This window comes from Gracilinanus agilis, chromosome 1, assembly GCF_016433145.1.
Source record: "Gracilinanus agilis isolate LMUSP501 chromosome 1, AgileGrace, whole genome shotgun sequence".
NCBI classification, from domain to species: Eukaryota; Metazoa; Chordata; class Mammalia; order Didelphimorphia; family Didelphidae; genus Gracilinanus; species Gracilinanus agilis.
The window spans coordinates 146,688,049-146,714,608 of record NC_058130.1 but is presented as its reverse complement, the minus strand read 5'-3'; positions in this window follow the sequence as shown (position 1 = coordinate 146,714,608).

The window sequence follows — 26,560 nt, the reverse complement described above, 5'->3', positions numbered from 1 at the left end:
TTAAAAGTAGACATCGGTTGCTTAAGGAAGTGGGGTTAATAGTAAATGTATTTCCACTCTTTCATATGACCATATCCCCTGTTAACTAACATACTGGAGGCTCAGTTGTGAGCTGTAGTGTCTTATTAAAGAAAATATTAAAGAAAAATAAATTAATGGCAAGATTCATTGTTAGAGAGGTGGTACAAAATTACTGGCAAGAAAGTCGGAGTCAGGAAAACCCAAGCTGAAGGCCTTCAGCATAATGGCCATGTATGCTGCACAAGTCACCCAAATGGTACTGCCCTAGCCATTCTTTAAGACCAAAAATTGAAGCACGAGTGACAATCTTCATGGTATGGGGAGTGTGCTTACCAGGAGGACCTTATACCAACAATACACAGATGAAAAAAAAAGGGTTGTGATTTATTATCATTATTAAGTGTGGGAAGCTGTTCGATATATTAAAGCCTTTGGAAAAATAGGATCAAATTTAGGGCCTGTTATCTGGATTCCCTACATGACCAATCCAGACTGATGCAGTCTTTGTGTTTGGTTCTGGTCACCTGAGCCCCAAAAAGCTCTGGTACCAGCCCGTAGGTTAATCCAAAATCAACTTGATCCCTCCAAGAGGCTACTAGGAGTCATTTAGAGAAACAGAGTCTGTAACAGATATTTTATCTGGATCCCATTACAAAATCATCGGCAAGTAAAACTGTGTGTATGATTTTTCTGCACTGCATCTCAGGAATGCAGACAGAATGGGCCATCTAAGATAAAAATCTGAGGCTCCTCTTTTGACTCAGTTTTGATCCCCACCTTTCTTAGAACTCCTATTGGAAAACTTTGAAGTGGCAGACCAGCATCTACTGAGTTAATGATTCCTCTCCTTGATAATTAAGAAGCTTGAACCCTAACAAACATTACTTAAGATAAGACAGCATACTTAGATAAGTATGGCGCTTTTAGTCTTGACTTTATTTGTCCAGGTGCCTATAATCCTGGAAGACAGAACTCAATAAGTGAGCATCTCCATAAAAATATTTCCTCGCCCAGAATTATCCCTTCTAATTGATGGTTGGAATTTGGCCATTGTCTTGGTACTTATACCTTTACTCTTTAGACTTTAATGGGTTATGTATGATCTGTTACCCCTTCATAGCTGTGTTCTTTGTTTGAAATCAGTATATAATAAACTCCCAAGCCCACAGAATTTGGGACAGCATGGGCTAACCACTAGTCTAGTTGTTCTCATTTTCTTTCTCCTGCTTTAACCATCCTATGCCACCACGCCGCTCAGGACCCCAAAAAATCATATAGAGGCATGGCCCCCTATAATTAAGTATGTTATCATTACTTTTGGTTTTTTTCACCCCTTTCTTTCAAATGTCCACTAGGCTATATAATGAAATTAAAAGAGTAACAAATGTAGAGGAATGACAGATCAGAAACAGTTACTAGATGTAGATGGTTAACTTCTCAGGGACTTCAAATATAAAATAAGAAAAAATTATAATAATACTTTTACTACCAATATCATAAGATTTTTATGAAGGAAGAGCTTTGTAAAAGCCTTCTAGCACTGCATAAATGGTTACTGTGTTGTGAATATGAATCATTATAATTATTATTATCACTTGAACTGTCTATCCCCAATAGCTATTATCCTTTACCTCTTCACCTCTTGTTAGGAAAAATTCCTCGAGGAAGCCATTAACACTCTATGTCTCTAATTCATTTCCTTACACTCTCTTCCATAAGCTCTTCATTCTCGATTCCATCATCAATATTCAACTAAAACTTTCTTCAAAGTGATAGTCTCTTAATTGTCAAATGTGAAAGCCTTTCTTTTCTTGATGTCATAGCACAAGATCCGGTTGAGCATTTTTTCCTCTTGTATATTCTTTCTCCTCTCTAGGTTTTCATAACACTGATCTCTCCCAATATTCTTGCTTCCTATCTAACCATATCTGAATCTCCTTTGCTACATCTTCATCTGTCTACATTATGTTGCCCCACTAATCACAGATGTTCCTTAAGGCTCTGGCATGAGTTCTCTTCTCTTTTTCCTCAATACAATCTCACTTAGAGGGTCTTCTCAGGTCATCTCTACCCAAGTGATTCCCAGATCTGTATAAAAGACCTAACTCTGCTGAGCTATAGTCAGTTATTGCCAAACACCTTTAGGTAATTAGATGACACCAGAGATAAGGTGTTTGACTTAGAGTTGGAAAATCCTGAGTTGAAATTCTCCCTCTAACACTTACTGTGTGACCATGGGCAAGTCATTTAACCTCTCAGCCTTGGTTTCCACATCTGAAAAAATGGGAATAACAATAGTGCGATCTTCAGCAGAGTTGCTGTGAAGATCACGTGAGAGAGTACATATAAAACACTTAGTAAACCCTAAAGTATTCTATAAATGTAAACTCTACCTATGATTATTTTTGGTCATCTTGAACTAGATGTTTCATAGGCATTTCTAACTCAATATGCTCAAAGTAAAACTTACTACATTTCCTGCAAGTCTTCTCTCTTCCAAACATCCCCATTACTGTAGAAGGCACCACTGTCCACCCAGGCTAACAGGCTCAATGTCACCCTGAACTCCTCATTCTCACTCACCCTATATATCCAGTCATTCAGTATATCAAGTACATTGCCATATATCTTTGTTTCCCAAGTTCTCCCATACATATTCTCTCCATTCATACAGCAACTTCCCTAATCAGGTCCTTCATCATCTCTCATTTGATCTGTTGTAATAGCCTTCTTTGGGTTCCACAACTTATTTCTCTTCTCAACCACACAGTCTGAATCCATCCTCTACTCAACTACCAAAGTGATTTTCACAAAGTACAGGTCTTTCTTTGTACACACGCACAATATTCATTAAACTCCAGTGGCTATTAACTTCAGGATCACAATGTAAAGTCCTTTTTTTGGCACTTAAACCTATTTCTACTCCCTTCCTACCTTTCTAAGTCTTCCTACACTTTTCTCTTCTCTCCACTCACTACAGCCTAGTTACACTGGCCAATTTATTATTCCTCATCAATGATATTCCATCTCTCATCCCCATGCCTTTGTCCTAGATCTCTCTCGTTCTGGAAATATTCTCTCTCCTCACCTCCAAGTTTCCCAAGCATTAAGACAGCTCAAATCCTACCTTCTACGGAAGATCTTTCATGTCCCACTCCCAATAGCTAGTGCCTTCTCTATATATCCTTCTATCTATTTGATATATCCTTCCATCTATTCTGTATATAATTTATATGTATTGAGTTATTTACATGTTGTCTCCTCCATCATAATGTAAGCTCCCTGAGGGCAGAGATTATTTTTGTTTTTCTTTGCATTCTTGGTACTTAGCCCAGTGTCTGGAACATAAATGTTTGTATTGGCTGTTTGTCACTATTGTCCCAGCCTCCCATCTGGAATGTCTACTTAACATTCACTCATTAGTGATGCGGCTTTTTATTATCTTTATAGAAGAGAGATCTTTGAGCATTTTTTTGTAAGTGGGTTTTATTCCCATTAGCAATAAGTGAGAAGAGAACACCTAATTGCTGTCACAGATGAAGTCACTAGACTCAGCAAAAAACAACCCAGGATCTTGAAAGAACTTCCAGGTATTATTTTACATGAGAAGCTATAGTAAACCTTAGATAATTATGGAGAATAGTAGAATCACCAGTAGACTGTGCACTTATTCAGTCACTTTTCAATCCTGTCTAACTCTTCATGACACCATTTGGGGTTTTCTTAGCAAAGATAATAAAGTGATTTATTATTTCTTTCTCCACCTCATTTTACAGATGAGGAAACTAAAGCAAAACTGAGGTAAGTGACTTGCCCACAGTTACACATCTAGAAAGTGTCTGAGGCCAGTTTTGAATTCAGGAAAATAAGTCTTCTTGACTCCAGGCTGAGTACTCTAATCACTGCCTAGCTGCCCACCAGTAGACTAAGAATGGGAAAATACTCCAATTTTCAAAATGGAAAATAAGATCAATTCTTCAAAATTTAAGTATAAATCATATTGATTCCTGGCAAAATCTGAAAATATATAAATATATTTGTAGCAGTAGTAGGGTGAGAGAGTAAGCAGAGTCCTTCAATCACACCTATTTGCCTCCCTCCCATCCCCATCGTACTACTGATTCATTGCCTAGATGGCTTTCCCAGGATAACACTCCTTCTCTGCTCTGGGAAGTTGTATCAAAGCTTCTGTAATTCTATCATTTTTAGATAGAATCCCCAGACAGAAAAATGCATGTCTTGCAAAACATCTCAGTATTATATCCAATTTCTCTCTCTTCCTTGGGGATGCTTCCCCTTCAATTACCTCCTACTAGCTACATTCCCAATAAATCTAACCAGACTAGCAAATACCATGGTTAGTATTGTTAAAACAAAGAAAGGTAAATAGACCTTCACTGTGCTTAGAAGGAATTACTTCAGGCTTCTATTAAGGACCTCAAGAGAAGAAAAGAAATTCAAGATTTTACCTAGGGGTCTGTAGTGAAGAAAGTTAGCAATATAGATTGGCCCAAATGGTATTGTTCCCAGAGCCCTGGCCCCACCTATTATGGTTCCCCCTTCTACCCAAGCTCCCTCCCCTTCTCCAATTTAATGCATCTTCTACACATTTAGTCAGGATCTGGATCCTTATTCCAAAGTGATTTCCAACTGCACAGACCATTAAAAGCCCCTTACAGGACCTCTCACCCATTCTATCACTTTCTTCCCTTTCTGGTTCAGTTCACACCTTATAAAGGTATCACCTGTTAAAGTCTGCATCTTCACAATTAAGTTAACATTTTTTTAAACCCTTACCTTCTGCTTAAAATTGGTCACTAAAAAAATCTCATGTGCTATTAGATAATGTTAATAGAATAGAGGATCTAGAATGGGGAAGAATACAGTTTTTCTGTACTTTGCCATGATCAGCCCACATCTGGATGTATTCAAAGCAGTACTTAGGGGAAATTTTGAACCTCTAAATGTATACATCAATAAAAGAGAGGAATCGAGGATCAAAGAATTGGATAAACAACTTTTAAAAAATTTTAAAAAGAACAAATTAAAGATCCTCAATTAAACACTAAATTAGAAACCCTAAAAATCAAAGAGGAGATTAATAAAATTGAAAGTAAAAGAAATTAATTAATAAACAAGGAAGCTGTTTTATGAAAAATCCAGTAAAATAGATAAACCATCGGTCAATCTGATTTTAAAAAGAAAGAAACCAAAATTTCTAGTATCAAAAAATGAAAAGGAAGAATGAAGCACCAATGAAGATGAAATTAAAGCAATTATTAGAAGTCATTTTGCCCAATTATATGCCTGTAAAATTGAATCATTGGTGGAGTTGTGACCTGGTCCAACAATTCTCAGAAATGGTTTGAAACTATGCCCAAATGACTACAGAACCATGTATATACTCTTTTACCCAAAAATACTACTACTAGATATGCATTCCAATGAGATCAAAGAAAAGATCTATTTGTACAAAAATATTCATAACAGCAGGTGGCGAAGAATTGGAAATTAAGGGAATGCCCATCCATTGCAGAATGTCTGAACAAGTTTTGGTATGTGATTGTGATAGAGTACTATTTTGCTATAAAAATGAGAATGGTTTCAGAAAAATGTGGGAGACTTATATGAACTGATGCAAAGTAAAGTGAACAAAAAATCAAGATAATAGGCACAGTAACCACAACGTTGTAAGAATGCTCAGCTGTGAATAATGTTAACTACTGTGTTTAAAATAATGATCCAAAACAATTTCAAAGGACCCATGAAAAATGCTATCCACCTCTACAGAGAGAACTGATGAAATATGAGTGCAAACTGAAGCATACTTTTTTCAATTTCTTTATTTTTCTTGCTTTTTTGTTGTTTTATTTTTTGCAATATGGCTAATACAGGAATGCTTTACATGACTTCACATGTATGACTGAAACATTGCTTGCCTTCTCAATGGGTAAGGAAGGGGCAGGAAGGAGGGAAGGAAGTTAGAATTCAAAATCTTTTAATGAAAGTTAAAAATAAACAAATAAATAATTGGGAAAAAAGAAAGGGGATTAGATTTGCTATATTTAGTCCAAGAGGGCAGGACTAGGACCAATCATAGAAATTGCATTCAGATAGATTTTACTTCAATATAGGGGAAATTTTCTTAAGTATATGAAATTAGAATGAACTATCTCCAAATGAAGCTAGGAATTGGTTCTACAGTTCTAGAAAATAAGTTGGAGTTATGCAAAAAAGTAATTAAATTATTTATACCCTTAGACTCAGAGATCCCATTGAAGACTAAATCTCAAGTTGATTATTGATAGCAAGAAAAAACCAAATGTACAAAAATCTTTATAATCATAATATGTTAGTAGAAGCTAGAAAAAATGCATTTGACATTTTTGTACCCTCAGGATTTATAGAATGACCAAACAAATTCAGGTATATGATTGTAATGGAAAAAATATTATATCATAAGGAATATATATAAAGAATACAGAGGAATATGGAAAGACATGGCAGAATTCCCCTGTGAAAGATTCAGGTTCTTGGTAGAGACTGAGACCTCCTCCTTAAGGATTCTGAAGGCCCTGGAGAATTAGTAGGTATGTATGCAAGGATTTAGTACTATTTAGCACTCCATCCACTCCCACTAGTTCTGGGAGCTATTGTTTTAAAGGCATTGAAATTCCCTCTTATTTAAATTCAAATCCATGAATATTTATAATACTCTTGCAAGTCCTTATTTTCCATCAATGTCATTGGTGAGTTGAGCTATCAATTAATATCCGAATAGACATTGATATCTGCTATTGGCTAGGAGGGGAGAGAGAGGTAAATGGGAAATGTTAATATGTAGAATAGGGAGTTAAGTCCAAGCGTGTCATCAGAATTATATAGGACCTAAGTGGAGATCAAAGGTATCATAACTTGGGGCAGCTGGGTAGCTCAGTGGAGTGAGAGTCAGGCCTAGAGACAGGAGGTCCTAGGTTCAAACCCGGCCTCAGCCACTTCCCAGCTGTGTGACCCTGGGCAGGTCACTTGACCCCCATTGCCCACCCTTACCACTCTTCCACCTATGAGACAATACACCGAAGTATCTTCCACCTATGAGACAATACACCGAAGTATAAGGGTTTAAAAAAAAGAAAAAAAAGGTATCATAACTTTAAAGCTGAAAATAATTTTTACTCAACTCACTGGACCTCCTAATGTTATAGATGAGGAAATCAAGGTACATAAAGGTTAGAACAACTTGAACAAGGACATTAGTAGCGCATGGCAGAGTTGGATTCAAATTCAGATACTCTGATTCCATATCCAAGGATCTTTTCACTGTGCTGGGTGGCTTCTCCTTTTGTTAGGTTGCCATGGAAGAGAAAGATATAGAAGAGATACAAAATTGACTAAAGGAAAAATAAAAAAGTATCACAATGGTCACTGGAAAAAATATATCCAAGGTGGCACAATCACCTATTAGTAACAAATATAAGTTGTGCTTTCCTTTACAATCTGACTTATATAAGAGTTGATAGCAGCTTATCATTAATATTATTTTTCAACACACACTTAAGTACTATTATTTTGTTGCTTTATTTTTTAAAAGATCACATTTTAGAGAGTTTATATTTAATCCAAAATAATCATTGGTAAAGACTTGGGAATATGACCAATAAAAATCACCTTACAGTGAACACAAGTAACTAATAATCAGAGATAAAAATTAAAATAAACCCGAGTTACCACCTCTTGTCAAGCTAGAAAAATGCTGGAAAAGGGTAGGGCATTGCTAAGGAGTCTGTGGAAAGACAGGCACACTAATTTATTGCTGATGGATCTGGAGATTGTTTCAATTGTTCAAGAAAACATTTGGAAACTGTAATAAAAAATATTAAATTGTTCATCTCTTTGAATCAAAGATTTCACTACAAGTACTATAATCAAAAGTCATTGATGAGAAAAAAAAAAAGTCCCGTATGTATAAAATGTTCCAGGCAGCATCGTTTGTGATAAAAAGCTAGAAACAAACAAAAAATGTGCCAAACAATTGGGGAATGGTTGCACAAATTATGATATATGAATATAACAAAACATTACAACTTGAATAAGGAATGACAAATATGAAGAATTCAGAAAGATGTGGGAAAACTAATATGAAGCAAAACAGAGATAAGTAACCAAGACTAGAAAAATAAAAACTACTCTTGTACAAATAAAATCAGCATGAAGTGACAACCAAACTGTACAGGGATGCCACAGTCAATGCCAATACCATACTGTCAAAATTAAGGGAAACTTCGTTGTGATATAAAGTACCCTGAAGAAAGGGTCAAAAGATCAAAATCCAAAACCCAGCTCTGCTACTTAGAACCAATATAAGCTTGGGCAAGTCATTTAATTGCTACAGACCTCAGTTTCCTCATGTGTATAATAAAGGAGTTGGATTAACTGGCCTCTCATGTTCCCCCCCAACTCTAAACCTGTTATCCTAGGACCATATCATCTCTAAAGTGCTACAGTCCCTTTCAACTCTAAACACAGGGTTCTTCCTGTAAATCAATAAGCTTAAGCTTGGGAGTATACACAGGGAATGTACCAGAACTATTGAAATAGCCTGCTGTTTGGTCTCCTTGCTGTAGGTCTCTCCCTACTCCAGTTTATCCTGCATTCAATTGTCAAACTGATCTTCCAAAAATCATAGGTCTGACCACATTATCCCCCACTACTCAACTAATTCTAGTGATGCCTAGCATCTCCAGGATATAATATAAAATCTTCTGTTTGACATTCAAAGCCCTTTATAACCTGCACATGGACACTCACACTTTCCTTCCTCCCCCTACATACTCTTCAATATTCAGTGACTCTGGCCTCCTTAATTTTCCTCACAGAGATAGTCCATCTCCCAGCTCCATGCATTTTCACTTTCTACCCCTCATGCCTGAAATGCTCTCTCTCCTTATCCAAGCCTCTTGGATTCCTCCAAGTCTCAAATAAAGAGTATACAGAGTGTTCAAGGAAGACCAGTACGTCTGATGTGAGGGTTTGCCAAGCCTTTTTCAGGATTTCCTCCTTTGGTATCCACTTGCCACACAGCTCTCATCTGTGAATCCAAGAAGCTATAGTATGCACAGCTGCCCCAGCCCAGTACATTGTCTCAACAGGCAGGGTTAAACCGGGTTGAGGGTAACCCACTGTCCTCCTATTGTTTGGTGAGTTAGAGAGGTGCCTACCCCAGGTATGTGAAGATTCCTTCAGTGCAATGGACAGATGAGAACAATTTGGTCCATGAAGATGGCTGGAGCAGGAACCATGGAGTGCTTAGAACTTGGTCAAACATTGAGGAAGCCAAAGTCATTCACTGTGTCCTTGGCCATCACCTGTCATCCTGACCTTTGTTTTGCCATTGAAGAGTGAAGCTGATGACTTAGTGTACTTCTGCCTCACTTAAAACCAATTCACTCATAAGCCAAGATATCACCCCATGGTGTCACCAATCCTCTTCAAAAAGGAAGGTGAAACAACAAAGTCTCATCTTCTAAAAGAGGCCTTTCCCAATTGTCCTTAATGCTAATACCTTCCCACCATTAATTATTTCTAATTTTGCATATCTTGCATATAGCTTGCTTCTACGTGGCTGCTTGAATGTTGTCTCTCCTCCTTAGACTGAGAACAACTGACCTTTGCCTTTGTATCTCCAGAGCTTAGCACATCAGGCACATAGTACTTCAAAAATGTCTATTGACTGACAGTTTACCTTGAAAGAACTCTACCAGCAGACCATGTCACTTTCACTGGTCATTTCACTTCCATCCTTCAAAACCTTTAGTGGCCTGGGGTGTGTAAAAGGCACTCACTACAAGTGAAATCAGAGCACTAGCTCTGCTACTTACTGCCTAAATGACATTGGGTAAGTCAATTAACCCCTCTGAAATTCAATTCTCTCATCTGTAGGACTCTGAACCTCCAGTGGTCTTTCCCATTCTGTGTACCCCTGGACAAGTCATGTAAACTATTCAACTGAACTTTCTCCATCTGTAAAATGGGAGAAATGACAGCTTTTACTTTATAGGGCTATTGTGAGGATTAGATGAGGTAATGTGTATCTTAAAAGCTTTGCAAATCTTAAAGTTATAGATCAATGTTAATTAGTAGATTCCTATTGCCTAACATATTATATATTACTTCCCTCCACATACTCCATGTTCCAGCTTTCCCCCTTTCTGCCTCTATGGACAAGGTTCCCTTTCTTGGAATGTCCTTTCTCCTCTCATTTACTTCTGAAATTCCTACCCATCCTTTAAAGTCTAACTCAAATGCCAGTCCCATAAAACTTTCTTTGATTTCTTCTATTAATAATGACCTTCCCCTCAGAAGTCAAATAACATTCTCTCTTATACCTTCCTAATACATTGGTATATTGAAGCTATCTAAGCAGCATGCCGTAGTTGAGGACACTACTAGCCTTGGAATTAAGAGACTTGGGTCTAAATCCTGACTCTGACCCTTGTTAGCAGTGTCAACTCAGGCAAGTCATTTAGTCTCCAGAGCTTCTATTTTCTCATTTGGAAAATGAAGGTACTTTCGGTACCTTCCATTTTTTCTTTCTTTTGTCTTTACGTTGCCTACATTTCCCACTGTATTCTGTTACAGCCATCCACTATAAGGAAGAAAAACAATAAAAGGGGGAAAATATTTAGCAATGCTTACCAATGCTGAACAATTATGTATGATATAAAACATGCCACATTCATAGTCTTGCCACATCTACAAAGCATCAGGGTGAGGTTTCATATAGTTCTTCTTTAGGGCCAACCTTAATCATTATGCTAACTACAGCTTTTAAAATATGTGTGTATTTGTATATATACACATGTGTGTATACATGTATGTACACATATGCATTTTGTGTTTTCTTTGTGCTTAAACATGTGTATGTTTATGATGTACATGTATGTATTTTATATATACATATTTAAAGGTATATATTGGTATAATCACACACACTCTCTCATATATATCTGGGCTAGATCTATAATTTTTTCACTATCAGCAGCTAGGTGGCTGAATAGAGCACTAGACTTGGAGTCAGGAAATGAGTTCAAATTTAGCCTTGGACACTTATTAGCTAGAAAAGCCTAGGCAAGTCACTTCACCTTTGTTTGCCTCAATTTATTCAACTGTAAAATAGGGATAATAATAGCTCATATATCTCAAGTTGTTATAAGGATAAAATGAGTCAATATTTGTAAAGTCCTTGGCATGGTGCCTGGCATACAGCAGGTGCTTAATAAATGCTTGTTATCTACCAAAAGGAAATCATACCACTATCAGCTTTGCAAGTTGGACATTGTCTGGGGCCCTGAGAGTTAGTTAAGTGTTTTGGCCAGGGTCACACATAGTCAGGACATATCAAAAGTGAAACTTGAACCCATATCTTACTGATTCCAAGACTAGTTTCACTACACTGAAATATGTGAGCATTTTCATGATTACTTCAGGTTCTCTGACACCCTCCCAAACCAGCAGTCCTCTTGTGACACCAAGCTGCTTAATCTTCCCTGGTTTGATATGATTTCTTTATTTTTAAAGCCAAAGTTTTAAAAATGTGTATGGTCCAAGGATGCTTTGCACCTTCCTAATGCCATTATCCAACAGTTATCAATGTCCAGGGTTAGTTTAAAAGTCTACTAGAATTGGAAACTTGTTGCCAAGGAGAATCACCTTAGAAATAAAGCAGATCTTAGAGATTGCCTAGTTAAACTTCTCATTTTACAGATTAAGAAACTGGGGCACAGAGGAGGGAATTGCCCCCAAATCACACATCAAAGTAGTGGCAGAACCAGGATTAGAACCCGTATCTCATATTCCTAGCTATATCTCATAGATGATAGGTGTAGGACAACTCAAGATAGGGGAGAGGGAGGAGGGAAGAGTGCTACTATTTCCAGATTTCACTGCATCTCCAGGCTGGAGGCTGGTGCTAGGCTCTCCCCAATAGGGCTTCTCCCAACCCCTCCCTACCTGGATGCCAAGCATCATCATATCCCACATCTTCTTTATATAGCCCTGTGTTCAGAGCTTTTTGTTGTTGCTGCTGCTGCTGCTGCTGCTGCTGAATATGGAACAATCCTTCAAAGGGCTCCTCTGTCTGACAATTTTTACAATAAGAGAGCATGATTACAAGTGGCTTTAGACTGGAAGAAGATTTGGGGTCTTCATTAAGTCTTTTTTTTTTTTTTTTTGCTTCTGTTGCAATGGAGTTTTTTGAAAGAAGATAAACTATTCAGATGGTAATTAGGCCTTCTAATTGCAGTAGTCACTGATTGCATAGATGAGAAACATTTGAGGAAGTGCAGCAATTAAATCTGAGGGAAATATTTAAAAACAAAATGTGAGAGGACTTATAGTGCAAGGACACACAAAGGCAGATGAAGAGGACATTCCTTAAGGTCCCTGGCCTGAGCAGCCCCTTGTCCTGAGTTCAGGTTGCCAGAGCACAGGCTTTCCAAGTGCTTGGCTTCTTTGAAAGCATTACAGCTGTTAGGGAGAACCCACTCCATGGCATATTCAAGGCATGTCTTTATTTTTCAAGTAGAACATCTGGGGAAATGGAGAAAAGAGAATCCTCAAGTCACAGAACCTTCTCACTAGACAGAATCTCAAGAAGTTATTATTCCCCAGCTCCAAAGCTACATGGCATCTAGCTTACATTCCATCAGTTTAGCCTTGGGAACCAAGGCTTGCCTCCAGACTAGAGTCAAGCACTGGAGAGATTCTTGATTAGAAAAATAATGGTGGCATCTCCATGGCCAAAGACTTTGACATGACCTAAATGACCTAAGGACACATTAGGGAATTTTTCTCATTGTCTTGCCTCACTTTCCTCTACCAAAATCTTATTATGAGCCCTGGCCTTTCAGGTTGAAATTCTCCACATTCTGTCCCAAACAGATGTATGTTGTAAGTTATCAAGGAAGGACAGAAGAACCAAGGAAAGCATTGCTTTTTTAGTCTGGTCACATGGTCCTTCTTGCTAAGATCTAGGTATGATCAGTTCCATGCTCTTGAGGACTTGGAACAATACTTTATTGTCCACATTCTGAGCCCTAATCCATATCTGAGAATCAGTATCAGCCCTTTTCCAAGGGAGAAATCTATTTTGTATCAAGAGGGAATCCTTCTCTGTTCACAAAAGATGAACATTTCATCAATTCAGTCAACTGGACTCATTATTGAGACCCATTCTTGTTCTAGTCAGGCAGCTAGGAGGCTCAGTGGATAGAGTGCTGGATTTGGAATCAGGAACGTGCATCTTTATGAGTTTAAATCTGGTCTCAGACACTTGATAACTGTGTGACTCTGGACAAGTCACTTAACTCTGTTTGCCTCAGTTCCTCATCTATAAAATAAGCTGGAGAAAGAAATGGCAAACCACTCCACTCTTTGCCAAGAAAACCCCAAATGGGGTCATGAACAGACAGGATTGACACCCCCAAACAAAAATATTGTTCTAGCTGAAGCCAAGTTATGTGTTTGGTGTCGTGAGAATTATTCATTATGCCTCACCCCATTCCAAACAGCTACAAGGTCTCTTAACTGTCAGTTACAATATTTCCAAGAGAATGCCAAAGATGATTCAGTACAATGTTCCTAACACCCTCATCCAGAAAACAGGGGGAAACAGGATTCTGGCAACCTTCTCCCAGGATCTTGAGACCAATCCCCTGTTTGCAGGCATCTAATATTGTTAAAAGGAAGGAATTAAAACAGAAATTCTTGGTCAAACCACTTTTTAGTCCCCAGAATTCAGTAAACCCTTAATCTCACACTATCCCAAGCATGAGAACCATGGCCCTGCTCCACACACACATTTACACATTTATTCTCATTATCTCTTTCTCTCTCTCTCTCTCTCTCTCTCTCTCTCTCTCTCTCNTATGTGTTTGGTGTCGTGAGAATTATTCATTATGCCTCACCCCATTCCAAACAGCTACAAGGTCTCTTAACTGTCAGTTACAATATTTCCAAGAGAATGCCAAAGATGATTCAGTACAATGTTCCTAACACCCTCATCCAGAAAACAGGGGGAAACAGGATTCTGGCAACCTTCTCCCAGGATCTTGAGACCAATCCCCTGTTTGCAGGCATCTAATATTGTTAAAAGGAAGGAATTAAAACAGAAATTCTTGGTCAAACCACTTTTTAGTCCCCAGAATTCAGTAAACCCTTAATCTCACACTATCCCAAGCATGAGAACCATGGCCCTGCTCCACACACACATTTACACATTTATTCTCATTATCTCTTTCTCTCTCTCTCTCTCTCTCTCTCTCACACACACTCTCTCTCTCTCTCTCACTCTCTTTCTCTTTCTCTCTCTCTCTTTCTCTCAGGGCCTATCTGCCAGTTTCTAGTGTCTAACGAGTCTTCCAATCCTTTTATGGTATCTCTCCACAAAACCAAAATTTAAAAATCAAACTTTCCTCCGTCTTTTACTTCTCATCTGATTACCCTATTCTTTCCTCTGTTGTTCTTTCTTTCTCTCCCCTTTTAGTTACTTCATTTCTAGCCTCTCCCATCTGCTAAATAATAATAATAAACATATATATATATACATATATATATATTACTATGTGCAAGGCACTAGCTATATAATTTGATCTTCACAACAACCCTGGGAGGAGGTATTATTATTATTATTCTTGTATAGTTGAAGAAACTAAGAGTAACAAAGATTAGTTAAGTGACTTGCCCAAGATCACACAGTTCGTGTATGAGGCCAGATTTGAATACAGATTTTCTGACTTCAGGTGCCACCTACCTGCTTCCTATTCCTTATAGCAGGGTTTTTTTAATGACTCATATAGGAAAGAAAAAGTGACAGATGTCCAAACATCAATCATTAGAGGCCATATATCAGTGAGGGAATGATGGCCCCCTGAGTAGCCTGACCCACCAAACAAGACCCAATAAAGACCACTTTGATACAAACTAAATGAAATCCCCAGGGGTGAAAGTTCTTAAAGAGCTCAACATAAGGGGAAAGTCAGTAGATTTAGTGTCAGAGGACCCAAGCAGGATTCTAGATTCCACTACTTCCTTTGTGACTTTAAAGTTCCTTCCCCTCTCCAAGCCTGTTTTCTTACCCATAAAATGAAGGGATTAGACCATATTGATATGTTGTTACTGAGTCATTTTTCAGTCATATCTGAATTTTTGTGGTCCCATTTGAGGTTTTCTTGACAGAGATGTGAGTGATTTGTCATTTCCTGTTCTGGCTCATTTTGAAGATAAGGAAACTGCAAACAGGTTTAAATGTCTTACCCAGGGTCACACACTTAGCAAGTGTCTGAAATTAGATTTTACCTCCAAGCTTGGCACTCTATCCACTGTACCACCTAGCTGCCCATTTTATCACCTAGGTCCCTTCTAATTCTAAATCCTATGAATTTGCTTTATTTAGATCCTTTGCCCATGCAGTTGAAAAGTGTAGGGAAATATAGATGATACCTGGGACCTGGGCAACTGCCTCCAAGTGCCACCTAAGCTATAAGCTTGCTACCTTCAAGATTTCAAAGGCTCCTTTCAGTATTTTTGGCACCCTAGAGGTCTGAACAAACTGTTATCATAGCTCCCCAGATTTCAGATTCATTTGCTGAAAGACTTGTGGTCTGGTAAAACTCTCTGCCTTTGCATGTAAACCATCTGTTAGGAAGTCAGAAGACACATGTCCTGTCCATTGAATAGCCTCTTGGGGTTAGCAATTAGACCTGCTTCTGTCAGGAGAGATTGGTCATCCCCACCTGGTACTGGGGAGGTAACATCCAACTTTGAAAAAGAATAAACCTCAATCGAATTCCAGGCTGAGCTGGAATCAGGATGTTTGCAAAGCACAAGGCAACCCAGCAAATATTTATTAGACACTTATTTTGTGTCAGACATTGCTAAGCACTGGAGATACCAAAAAAGAAAAGCAAAAACACTATGGCTCAAATGAATAGGCAAACCAGTTGCAAAGGAATGATTCAGAGATGGCTAGTCTGTCTGAAGTTAGAAAAATAAAATATAAAGTGTCCTAAGGGAGCTATTTGTCTGGCAATTTGATTCCTCAAATCATTTGTCTTATCCTTGCAATTGCTTGTATTCCACGTGCCCAATCAGCACACCAGTGTGCCTCTATGGTCTTAGACAGGGTAGGTCAAACTTCCTTATTAGTGCCATATATAGGAACCTCAGGACTAGATGCCAATGGATACTCAGGGCAAGGTGGAGGGCAGGCATCTCATCACCCTCCTCTATTCTTTCTCCTCTCAGGTCTATTTGCCACCCCCTATTCTCTTCCACCCACTCCCTGCCAATTTCCATTGCTCTAGGAAGCATGGAAGTCAAAGTCCATATCACGAAAGGAAAGAAGCATGCCCCTTCCTTCCAGATAGAAGTGCTTGTGGGAAAGTCCTGAATGCCCTGCTTTCATTATGACTCTGTTCCTTCTTATTCAGCTACTCCCAGGTGACCATGTTACAAAGACACAGGTAATTCACCTATTCCTTAGCAAAATCCCCAGCTTCCCTCCTTCAGGAGTTAGCCTCCAGGACTTTCAAGCTTCTCCAACCTCTTCCCATTGGCCTACATTGCCTGCTCTTTGGCTGCTGTCCTGCCTTTGGGGAAATAGAACAAACACATCTTAGCTACCCTCATTTCCTGAACTTGAGGATGACTGGGCCCTTCTTAGCTCTTTCTTCTGGGTTAAGTAGGGTAATTCCAATCCTTTCATCTTTCCCCATGAATTCTATTTTTAAGCTTTTAATCATGTCTGTTGCTCAGCTCTGAAATCTATCTGCCAAAACTATCCCTTAACCTCTGTCTGCTTTTTGGAGTTCATTCTTCCCTTAACTCAGGGTTGGCTTTCAGTTGCCCGACAGATAGTAAGATTACCATCTTGACACTATTCAATTTTTTTAAATCAATTAAGCACCCTCTTTGTACAAGATACCGATATTAGGCTCTAAAAATGCAAAGACAAAAATAAGATGTCTCTTGCTCTCAAGGATGGCAGGGAGAATACTAAACATTCACAAAAACAAGAAAAGCTGAAAGAGGCTCTGGGAGGTTTCACAGGAGACATGGCAACTAATGTAATCCTTGAAGGAAAGCAAAAATTTGGAGAGGTATAAATAAGAGTGTTCATTTTAAGACCTACAGGCAACTTAAGTGGATGTTCAGAAGTTCACAGAACACCTAATAGACCAGTTTGGCTAGAAGTCAGAGTACATAAAGGAGAATAGTTTGAACTACAGCTAAAAAAGGTAAGTGGGAGCTAGATTGGGGAGAGCACAAAGATGTGGGTTCAAATTCTGCCCCTACCACTTACCAACTTTGGATAAGCCATATAACTTTTCTAGTCCTTAGTTTCTTCATCTGTCAAATGAGGGAACTAAACTAGATAAATCTCTAAGGTCCCTTTTAGCTCTTATTCTCTGACCTTGTGTGCCTGGGATTCCATATTCCTATAATAAGTATTAAGAAAAATGAAGAGCTTTGAACATCATTGCAGCTCAGGACTATAACTCACAAGTTTCTTCCCTCACCTTTCTTCATTCTATCTTCTGGTGTATTTCACTTGGCTCTTGTCTCCTTAGTCACTGCCCCAACACAAAAACTCCTGCCTCTACCCTATCCGGTGCTATCACCCTCAGGAGCTCACTCTCTGTGCTTTCAAAGACAGCTAATCTAATAAACACATCATCTCAAAGTCCTAATGGGAGCTGGCTATAAGAGTTCTCTAGGCAACAGGGGAATTATAGCAAGAGCCAAGCCTCACCCTATGCAAGGACCATTGCTAGATTTTTGTTCAAAACTGCTTACTCTGTAGCCACCTAAACCCTGTCTCTATGGTTCTATATTCTCCCTCCCCATCTTGAACTATCCCAACATGTGTTATTTGCTTCCACTCTCACTAATGTAGTTTCTTTCCTGTCTGGCTATACAATCCCTAAATTGGTTTTGCTAAATTTCTCCCCACCTCTAGTTTTCAAGCCTTTCTCTAAAGCAAAAATATCAAATACGCTGCCTAAATCAGATTAAAACTAAATGGTAAATACTCAAAAAAATAAACAAAAATTCAATATGGCATAAATAATCTTAATATGGGGTTTTCTAAGTCAATATGCCACCCTGCAGGGATCCTTAAGAAGAGTTTAGTGGCTCCTCTCTTTGAGTTTGACAAGGTCCTTCCTTATAGTTTGGATCTCTCTATCTTGGTATCTCTTAGTTTTCCCACTTCCAAAGTAGTCTACATTCAAGCCAACCAAGTGCGATGTAAATATTTATGTTGATAAAGCCTAATTTATATTCCAATATTTCTATGGCAGTATGGCCTGCCCAGACTTCTAAAGTTACTCGAAAAGTCTGATAAACTTATGTGGTTATTCATCCTTCCTTTTGAAGAGGACCAATGACATCATGGGATGTTATCTTGACTAGCTCATGAATTGGGTTTAAATGAAGCAGAATTGCACAAAGTCAGCAGCCTCACCCTCTCTTCCAGTCATTAAAGGTCATTGGCAAGACAAAAGACAGGACAACTGGCCATGGCCAAAGATGCTATAAATGACCTTGGTGTCTTCAATGTCTGATCAAGCTCTAGGCTCTCCACAGCACCTGTTTCAGCCACCTTCATTGCCACTGAAACAAATTGTTCTCATTTGCCCATTCTGCGGGGGGAAATCTTTGCATGCTTATGGTAGACATCCCCCTAATTCACATGCCTCAATGTACCTTAGCCCATCTGCCAGGATGGTTTTACCAGGGTATGGCCACTGATACATTTATATTTGGAGTATGACACCCATTCATAGTGACCACTAAGAACAAACAATGGATTCCTGGATCTAAGCTCTAAGGGGTAGCCAGGGATGGTGACAGAGGCTGCCTCTTCTGAGAGTGAGCAAGGATGTATATTTGACTCACACATTCACAAGAGTTGACTAGAGAATCCCAGTATTATGTAGAGACAAGAAGAATCTAGTTAGAATTATATCTTCAGGATGCCTAATTAGGATTTGCTCCACAGGGACTCTCTCCCAGCTTCCCATGTTCCTTCTCACGTTACATATTAATGTAGGGAGGATATATATTTTGATGTAGCTCCTCTATCTTGCACTGTTTTTTTCCCCGATCACGGTTTGTAGAGGTGGGGTAAGTCCCAGGCAGGAGAATTTTTCTCATGTGTCTTTACTTGGGTTTTTACTTTTGTTCTTATATTTTTCCTACTTCAAGTGATTATTAATAAATCTTATAAAATATAATTCTTGGAGTTATTGGATATTAATTTAAATCTTACAAGGATTACCAACTATTTTTAAATCTGAGGCTTACCTTCCTCCTCTGTCAGATGGGTGTAATAAACAGTACCTGCTTCAAAGGGTTGTTGTGAGGCTCAAAAGAGATAATGTAAATAAAACTCCATGAATTAAAAGCTCTACACATGTATCAATTGTTATTTTGTCATCACTTCAGCTGCGCCTGACTTTTCATGACTCCATTTGGGGTTTTCTTGTCAAAGATGCTGGAGTGGTTTGCCATTTCCTTTTCTAGCTCATTTTTACAGATGAGGAAATTAAGGCAAACAAGGTTAAGTGACTTTCCCAAGGTCATCATACATCTAATAAGTGTCTGAGGCCAGATTTAGACTCAGAAAGATAAGTCTTCCTGACCCCAGACCCAGTGCTCTAACCATTATATTATTTAGCTGCTCCTCTATTATTGGGTTAAGAGTTCTCATTCAGGTAAATGAAGGAGAGAGAGAAGACTTAGTAATAGTCACAGTATTACTTAAGAAGAGAAGAATCAGGCTTTGAGGAAGAGTAGGAGAAGTCATCAGTGGGAGAGAAGAGAAGAAAAATAACAATAACGAAAATGCTTCAATATAATAGATCCTCACTATCTAAGGATCATTGGCAACTGGGAAAAATGCAGCTTAGAATGAATCTACTGGCAAAGGAAATAAACAACTAATTCTCAAAAGAACTGTAAACTATTAACAATCATATGAAAAATTGTTCCAAGTCACTGAGAATAAGAGAAATACAAATCAAAACAACTTGGAGGTTTCACCTCACACCCAGAAAATTGGCAAAGATGACAAAAACTGGGAATACTCCATGTTGGAGGAGGTCTTGAAAGACAGCCACATATAATATGCTGTTGGTAGAGTTGTGAATTGATTCAATCATTGTGAAAAGCAATTTTGTATTATGCAAAAAATAAGAAATAAAAAGACTGAAGTGTCTATAGCCTTTGACCCAAAGATCCCACTGTTAGGCATCTAACTCAAAAAGGTCTACAATGGAAAGGAAAGACTTATATACACCAAAATATTCATAACACTCTTTTTCATTGTAACAAAGAACTGAAAATAAATTAAGTTTTCCTCAATTGGGGGAATGGCTAAACAAACTGAAGCACATGGATGAAATGGAATATCATTTATATGAACTGATGCAGTCAAGTAAACAATGCCTATGTACAGTGACTAGAGCAAGATAGGTGGAAAGAATAATCAAAACAAATGTGGAAGTTGTTTAATCAAAATGACCAATCTTGAACCAGAGAGAAGAGATGAGAACATGAGAACCTTCTCAGCCGAAAATTGTAAATATGGAGCATTTTACACGTATCAGATTTTGTGGATGTATTGGTTTGTTTGCTAAGCTTCTTCTGTTTTTAAAAAGATTATTGACTAATTCGTTATTTGGTTGCATTAAAATTCTCAGATATCTCCCTCCCTTCTTCTCCTCCTCTAAATAGAGAAGGCATCACATGACATATATATAACTATGTCTTTCATATTTCTATTTATCAGTACTTTCTCTGAAGAACACTATAAGTTACTTTTCAAACATAATTTCTGTAGCTGAATAAAATGTTCTCTTGGTTCTATTCATTACACTGTTCATAAATACATGTAGGTCTCTCCATGTTTCTTTTTTAAATTAATCTGCTCATCATTTCTTACCATGCAGTTTTCCATCACAATCATGTGCCACAACTTGTTCAGCCATTCCCCAATTGATGAACATCCCTTCAATTTCCAGTTCTTTGCCACCACAAAGAAAGCTGTTACAAATGTTTTAGAACAGGTAGGTTCTTTTTCTTTTTCCCTGATCACCTTGGAAAACAGACATAACCGTGATATTGCTGGGTCTAAGGGCATACGCAGTATTGTTTTGTTTTTTTAAATCTTTGCCTTCATAAGAGTGGTAATGGCTAGGCAACTGGCATTAAGTGATTTGCCCAAGTTCAGTTATAAATTGTCTAAGGCCATATTTGAACACAGGACCACCCATCTCCAGACTGGGCTCTCTATCCACTGAGGCACCTATCAGCCCCGTATACACAGTTTTATAACTCTTTGAACTCTCCAAAATGCTTCAGATTGCTCTCCAAAATAGCTGGATCAAAAAAAAAAAAGTTGGATCGTTTCACCAATACTGCATTTGTGTCCTCATTTTTCCACATCCCCTCTAAAATTTGCCACTTTGCTCTTTTTTCATTTTAACCATTTAGATATGAGATAATTTTTCAGAGTTGTTTTGATTAACATTTCTCTATAATTGGTAATGATTTCAAGCATTTTTTCAGATACTTATATATAGCTTTGATTTCTTTATACAAAAACTCAGATATTTTGAAAATTTGACAAAATTCTCTATATAGTTTAGATATAAAACCTCTATCCAATAAACTATTAAAAAAATTTCCAAATTTTCTGCTTTCCTTCTAATCTTGGCTATATTCATGTTATTTGTACAAAACCTTTTTAATTTAGTGTAACCAAAATTATATCATTTTACATCTCCCAATGTTCTTTTTCTCTTGTTTATTCACAAATTCCTCTCTTATCCATAAATCTGATAGTTAATATGTTATCTATTCTTGTAATTTGTTTATGACATCTCCCTTTATGCCTAGTTCAGGTTTCCATTTTGATCTTACTTTAGTAAGTGGTATAAAATATTGGTCTATACATAGTTTCTGCCAGACTGATTTCTAGTTTTCCCAATAAATTTTACTAAATAGTGAATTCTTATCTCAAAAATGTAGATATTTGTCAAATACAAGGTTACTATAATCTTTTATTACTGTTTGTTGTATATCTGTTTTGTTTCATTGATCTACTTATTTCTTAACCAGTACCAGATACTTTTGATAATTGTTACTTTACAATAGTTTAAAATCTGGTGCTGTTATATTTCCTTCCTTTACATTTTTCTCATTTTCCTCTGATATTCTTGACCTTTTGTTCTTCCCAATGAGTGTTGTTATTAGTTTTTCTAGCTCAACAAAATAAATTTTAGGTAATTTAATTAGGATGGAATTGAATAAGTAGATTTGGTTAGCTGGTATTATCATTTTAATTACATTGGCTCTGCCTAGCCATGAACAATTAATATTTCTCCAATTATTTAAATCCAACTTTAATTCTCTAAAAAGTGCTCTATAATTATGTTCATGTAGTTCCTGTGGGTTTTGCTAGGTATACTCCCAGGTATTTTATCCTGTCTTTGGCTATTTTAAATGGGGCATCTCTTTCTATCTCTTCTTGCAGGGTTTTGTTAGTGATACGTAACAATGCTAATGATTTATGTGGGTTTGTCTTATATTTGCTACTTTGCTAAAATTATTGATTGTTTTGACTAATTCTTAAGTTGAACCTAAAGGATTTTCTACATGCACTATCATATCATCTGTAAAAGAAATTTAATTATACCTCTTTGCTCATTCTGATTCCTTCCATTTCTTTTTCTTCTCATTACTACTGCTAGCATTTCTAATGCAATATTAAATTATATTGGTGAGAATGAGCATCCTTGTTCCATTCTTGATCTTATTGGGAAAGTTTCCAACTTATCCCCATTACAAATAATACTTGTTAATGGTCTAAACTTCTTTTTCCATCTTTTAAAAATTTACTGCAAGGGAAGGTTCCCTAAGAGGAAGGGTAATATATGTGGAAATGAAATTGATGGAGAAATAAATGATACTAATAAGAATTTTAAATTTTTAAGTGGATATACTTAAGACCACACCCAATATTTCATAGCAGATAATGAGGGAAATGTTTGATTGGGACTTTATCTAAAAACATGAAGTTTAAATTATGTCCATAGTGTCAGTTATCATTTATTTAGCACTTACGGTTTACAAAACACCATACAAATATAATTTCATTTGAGCCTCACAACTCTGGAAAGAAGGTACTATTATTATCCCCATTTTACAGATGAGCAAATCAAAAGAAGTAGGTTAAGTGGCTTGCCTGGGATCATGTAGTTAGTAAATCTCTTAAGGCCTGATTTGAACTCCAGTCTTTCTATCTCCAGGTCTAGAGCTCTATCCATTGGTTGCTACCTATCTAAAAAAAAGATAAAATAATGTTTATTTTACCTTATGTTTAACAAAATTTAGGTTGTAATTATGATTGGAACAATTCTTAGCACAAACAAAAACTAATTCAAGTTGAGGTTTTAGAATCATTTTGCTTACACAATTTTATGATAATGTGATATGATATCCTTCACTTTATATTTTATTTCTTAGTATGATCAGAAACAAAGTCATTGTTGCAAAAATATTGAATTGCTTTAGTTTTCCCAGAAGATTCTATTAATCCTTTGATATTCAAACCACCTTCACTTAATTAAGCATTTAGTCTACACTCAGTGAGAGACTGACCAACAGAGTAAGGGAATGGGTTGGGATGATCATCTAATATATTAAATGAGGAGAGATGTTTGAATAGGGACCAGTTTTTTAAATTGGTCAGTTGATTAATGAATATTTTCATGCTAGCCCAACTTTTGCTCTCCCATTCAACCTCAAAACCAGCCTGGTGCCCTGAGAGAACTAATTGCAAAGTCAAGAAGACTTGAATTCAAATAGGTAAGTCTTTTAATCTCTTAGTGTCCCCCTTAGGCAACTAGGACGGTAAATTCAGGACAGCTGCTGATCCACTTCCATAGAGAGGTAGACAAAGTCATAGATCCTTTACCAGATTGAAGAAATACTCAGAGAATAAATGCTCGGGTGATTTATAAGATCTGGGATTATATTGCATATTCCCTTTGATACATATCAGAACCTTTCCATTAATAGACTATTTCTTGAGTCTATTAATAGACTCTTTCTCTTTTCCAAATAACCCAGTTGTCCCCCAGAAAATGCCCTACCAGGCATGCACTTCTCTGTACTTAGCCAAACTGGTCTTCTGACAATGGGCACAGTCCCTTGCCAGGTCTATCCTTGAAGTCTTTCCAGCTTGGTTGAACCTGCCAGAGCTTGCACTGGCATAGGCCATTCAGTCATTTTTCAGATATGTCCACTCATCATGATCTCATTTGGGGTTTTCTTGGGAAAGATATTGGAGTAGTTTGTCATTTCCTTCTCCAGCTCATTTTTACAGATAAGAAAACTGAAGCAAGTACAATTAAGTGACTTGCCATGGATCATATAGCTAATAAGTGTCTGAGGCCATATTTGACTTATTTGACTCTGAAAGGAGTCTTCCTGACTCGAACCTGGCACTCAATCCACTACATCATCTAGCTGCCCCACTAGCATAGACACTGAGTCCCCTTCTACAATAAAGCATCAACTTTGGACTTCAGTGGAGGAGCAGAGATAACTTCTACTTATATTTCACTTTGCAAAGCACTTTCCTCATTACCTTACCTAATAATGTAAGCAATGCAAGCACTGTTATCCTAAACTAAAGCTCAGATGAGAAAAATGACTTGCCTAAGATCACAGAGAGCAAAAGGCAGAATCAATACCTCAACCCAGGTCTTTAGGTGCCAAGTCCAATCACTACAGGGCCTCTGGCATAATTAAACTAATTCAACAAACAATGAAAGGTGCTATGCCAAGTTTGGGGGATACAAAGGCAAAAGTAGAAAGATTGTCCTTGACCTCAAGTACTTTGAGAAGGATACAAGCTAATTTTAGGAGAGTGCTCATTAACAACTAAGAGGATCAGGAAAACTTCCTAAGAGGAGACAATACCTCTGCTGAGCTTTAAAGGAGTTTAAGGATGCTAAAGGGTAGAATTAAGGAGGATGTGCATTCCAGGCATGGGGACAGCTTATGCAAATACACAGGTGAAGAACCATGTAATGCTGAATTGTAGAACAAATAGGCCAGCCTGGCTAGGACATAGAGTACATATAGGGCAGAGCTGAGAAACAAGTCTAGAAAAGTAAGTGGCAGTCAGATTTCCAGAGGTTTTCAATGACAAGCTGAGCTGTTTGTGCTTTTTTTCCAAAAAGAAGCTGCTGAAGATTCAAGAACAGAGGAGTGATATAATCAAACCTTCCTAAGGGAAGATTATTTTAAAGAATAGTGAAAAAGTGAAATTTGAGTTGTAAAATCTAAACTTGCAAATCAATAGGGTCTCAGAGTTAGTCAGTAAAATTAGTTTAGCATTTATTAAGCACCTACAATGTGCCAGTCACTATTCTAAGCTCTAGGAATGTAGAAAACAGCAAAAAACAATCCCTGCTCTCAAGGAGCTCAGTCTAATAGAAAAGACAAAATGCAAATAAATATGTACAAACCAGATATGTACAGAATAAATTGAAGATAGCCAATAGAGGGTAGGCACTAGCATTAAGGGGGATTGGGAAAAGGCTTCTTATAGAAGATTGGACTTCAGCTGAAATTTGAAAGAAGCCAGAGAAGCCAGGAGATGGAAATGAAGGGGAGAATTCCAGGCACAGGGGAACAACCAGTGAAAATGAACAGACAGGAGATAAAGTATCTTTTTTGAAGACTAGCAATGGGGTCAGGTCCAGGAAGGTGGAAAAAATCTGGAAAAGTGGGCAGGGTCCAGTTACAAAGTATTCTAAAAAATCTAACAGAGAACTAGGGAGAAACCTTTAGAGAAGAAATGTCAAAGCCACAAAACTCTTGAGTATAGCCCAAACTAGATTAAAATGCAATTGGGAAATGTTTAACAAAATAAATAAAAATACAATACAACAGATTGTTTTAATTTGTGGTTTCTAAGTCAATAATTGGCTGGCAGGGACTATTTCTATTTGAGTTTGACCCCACTGCTTTAGGGTATACAAATACTCTAGTCTTCTCTGCTGGTGACATTTCCAAAATAGCACACACCCCAGCCTTCCCCATTAAATCTATATACATGTGAGTTTCCCAGGAATTTGGGTAGGCATACTCTCTCCCACCCTACTATGAGTACCAAACCTGGTATGACGTCCTGTGGGCATGATGGGCATATGAGAGTCGGGAGATGACAGACTACTATATGGACACCTATTGGTACCACTGGTCCCCATCTTGAACACCATAAATATGTCATGGCTTAGAAACACTGAGGGCCTAGGATCATATTTCTCAATTATAATTTCTGGAACAAAAAAAAAAGAATCCTACTGATACTGCAGCATAAAATAAAGGCAGGAAAGAAAGAAAGAAAGAAAGAAAGAAAGAAAGAAAGAAAGAAAGAAAGAAAGAAAGAAAGAAAGAAAGA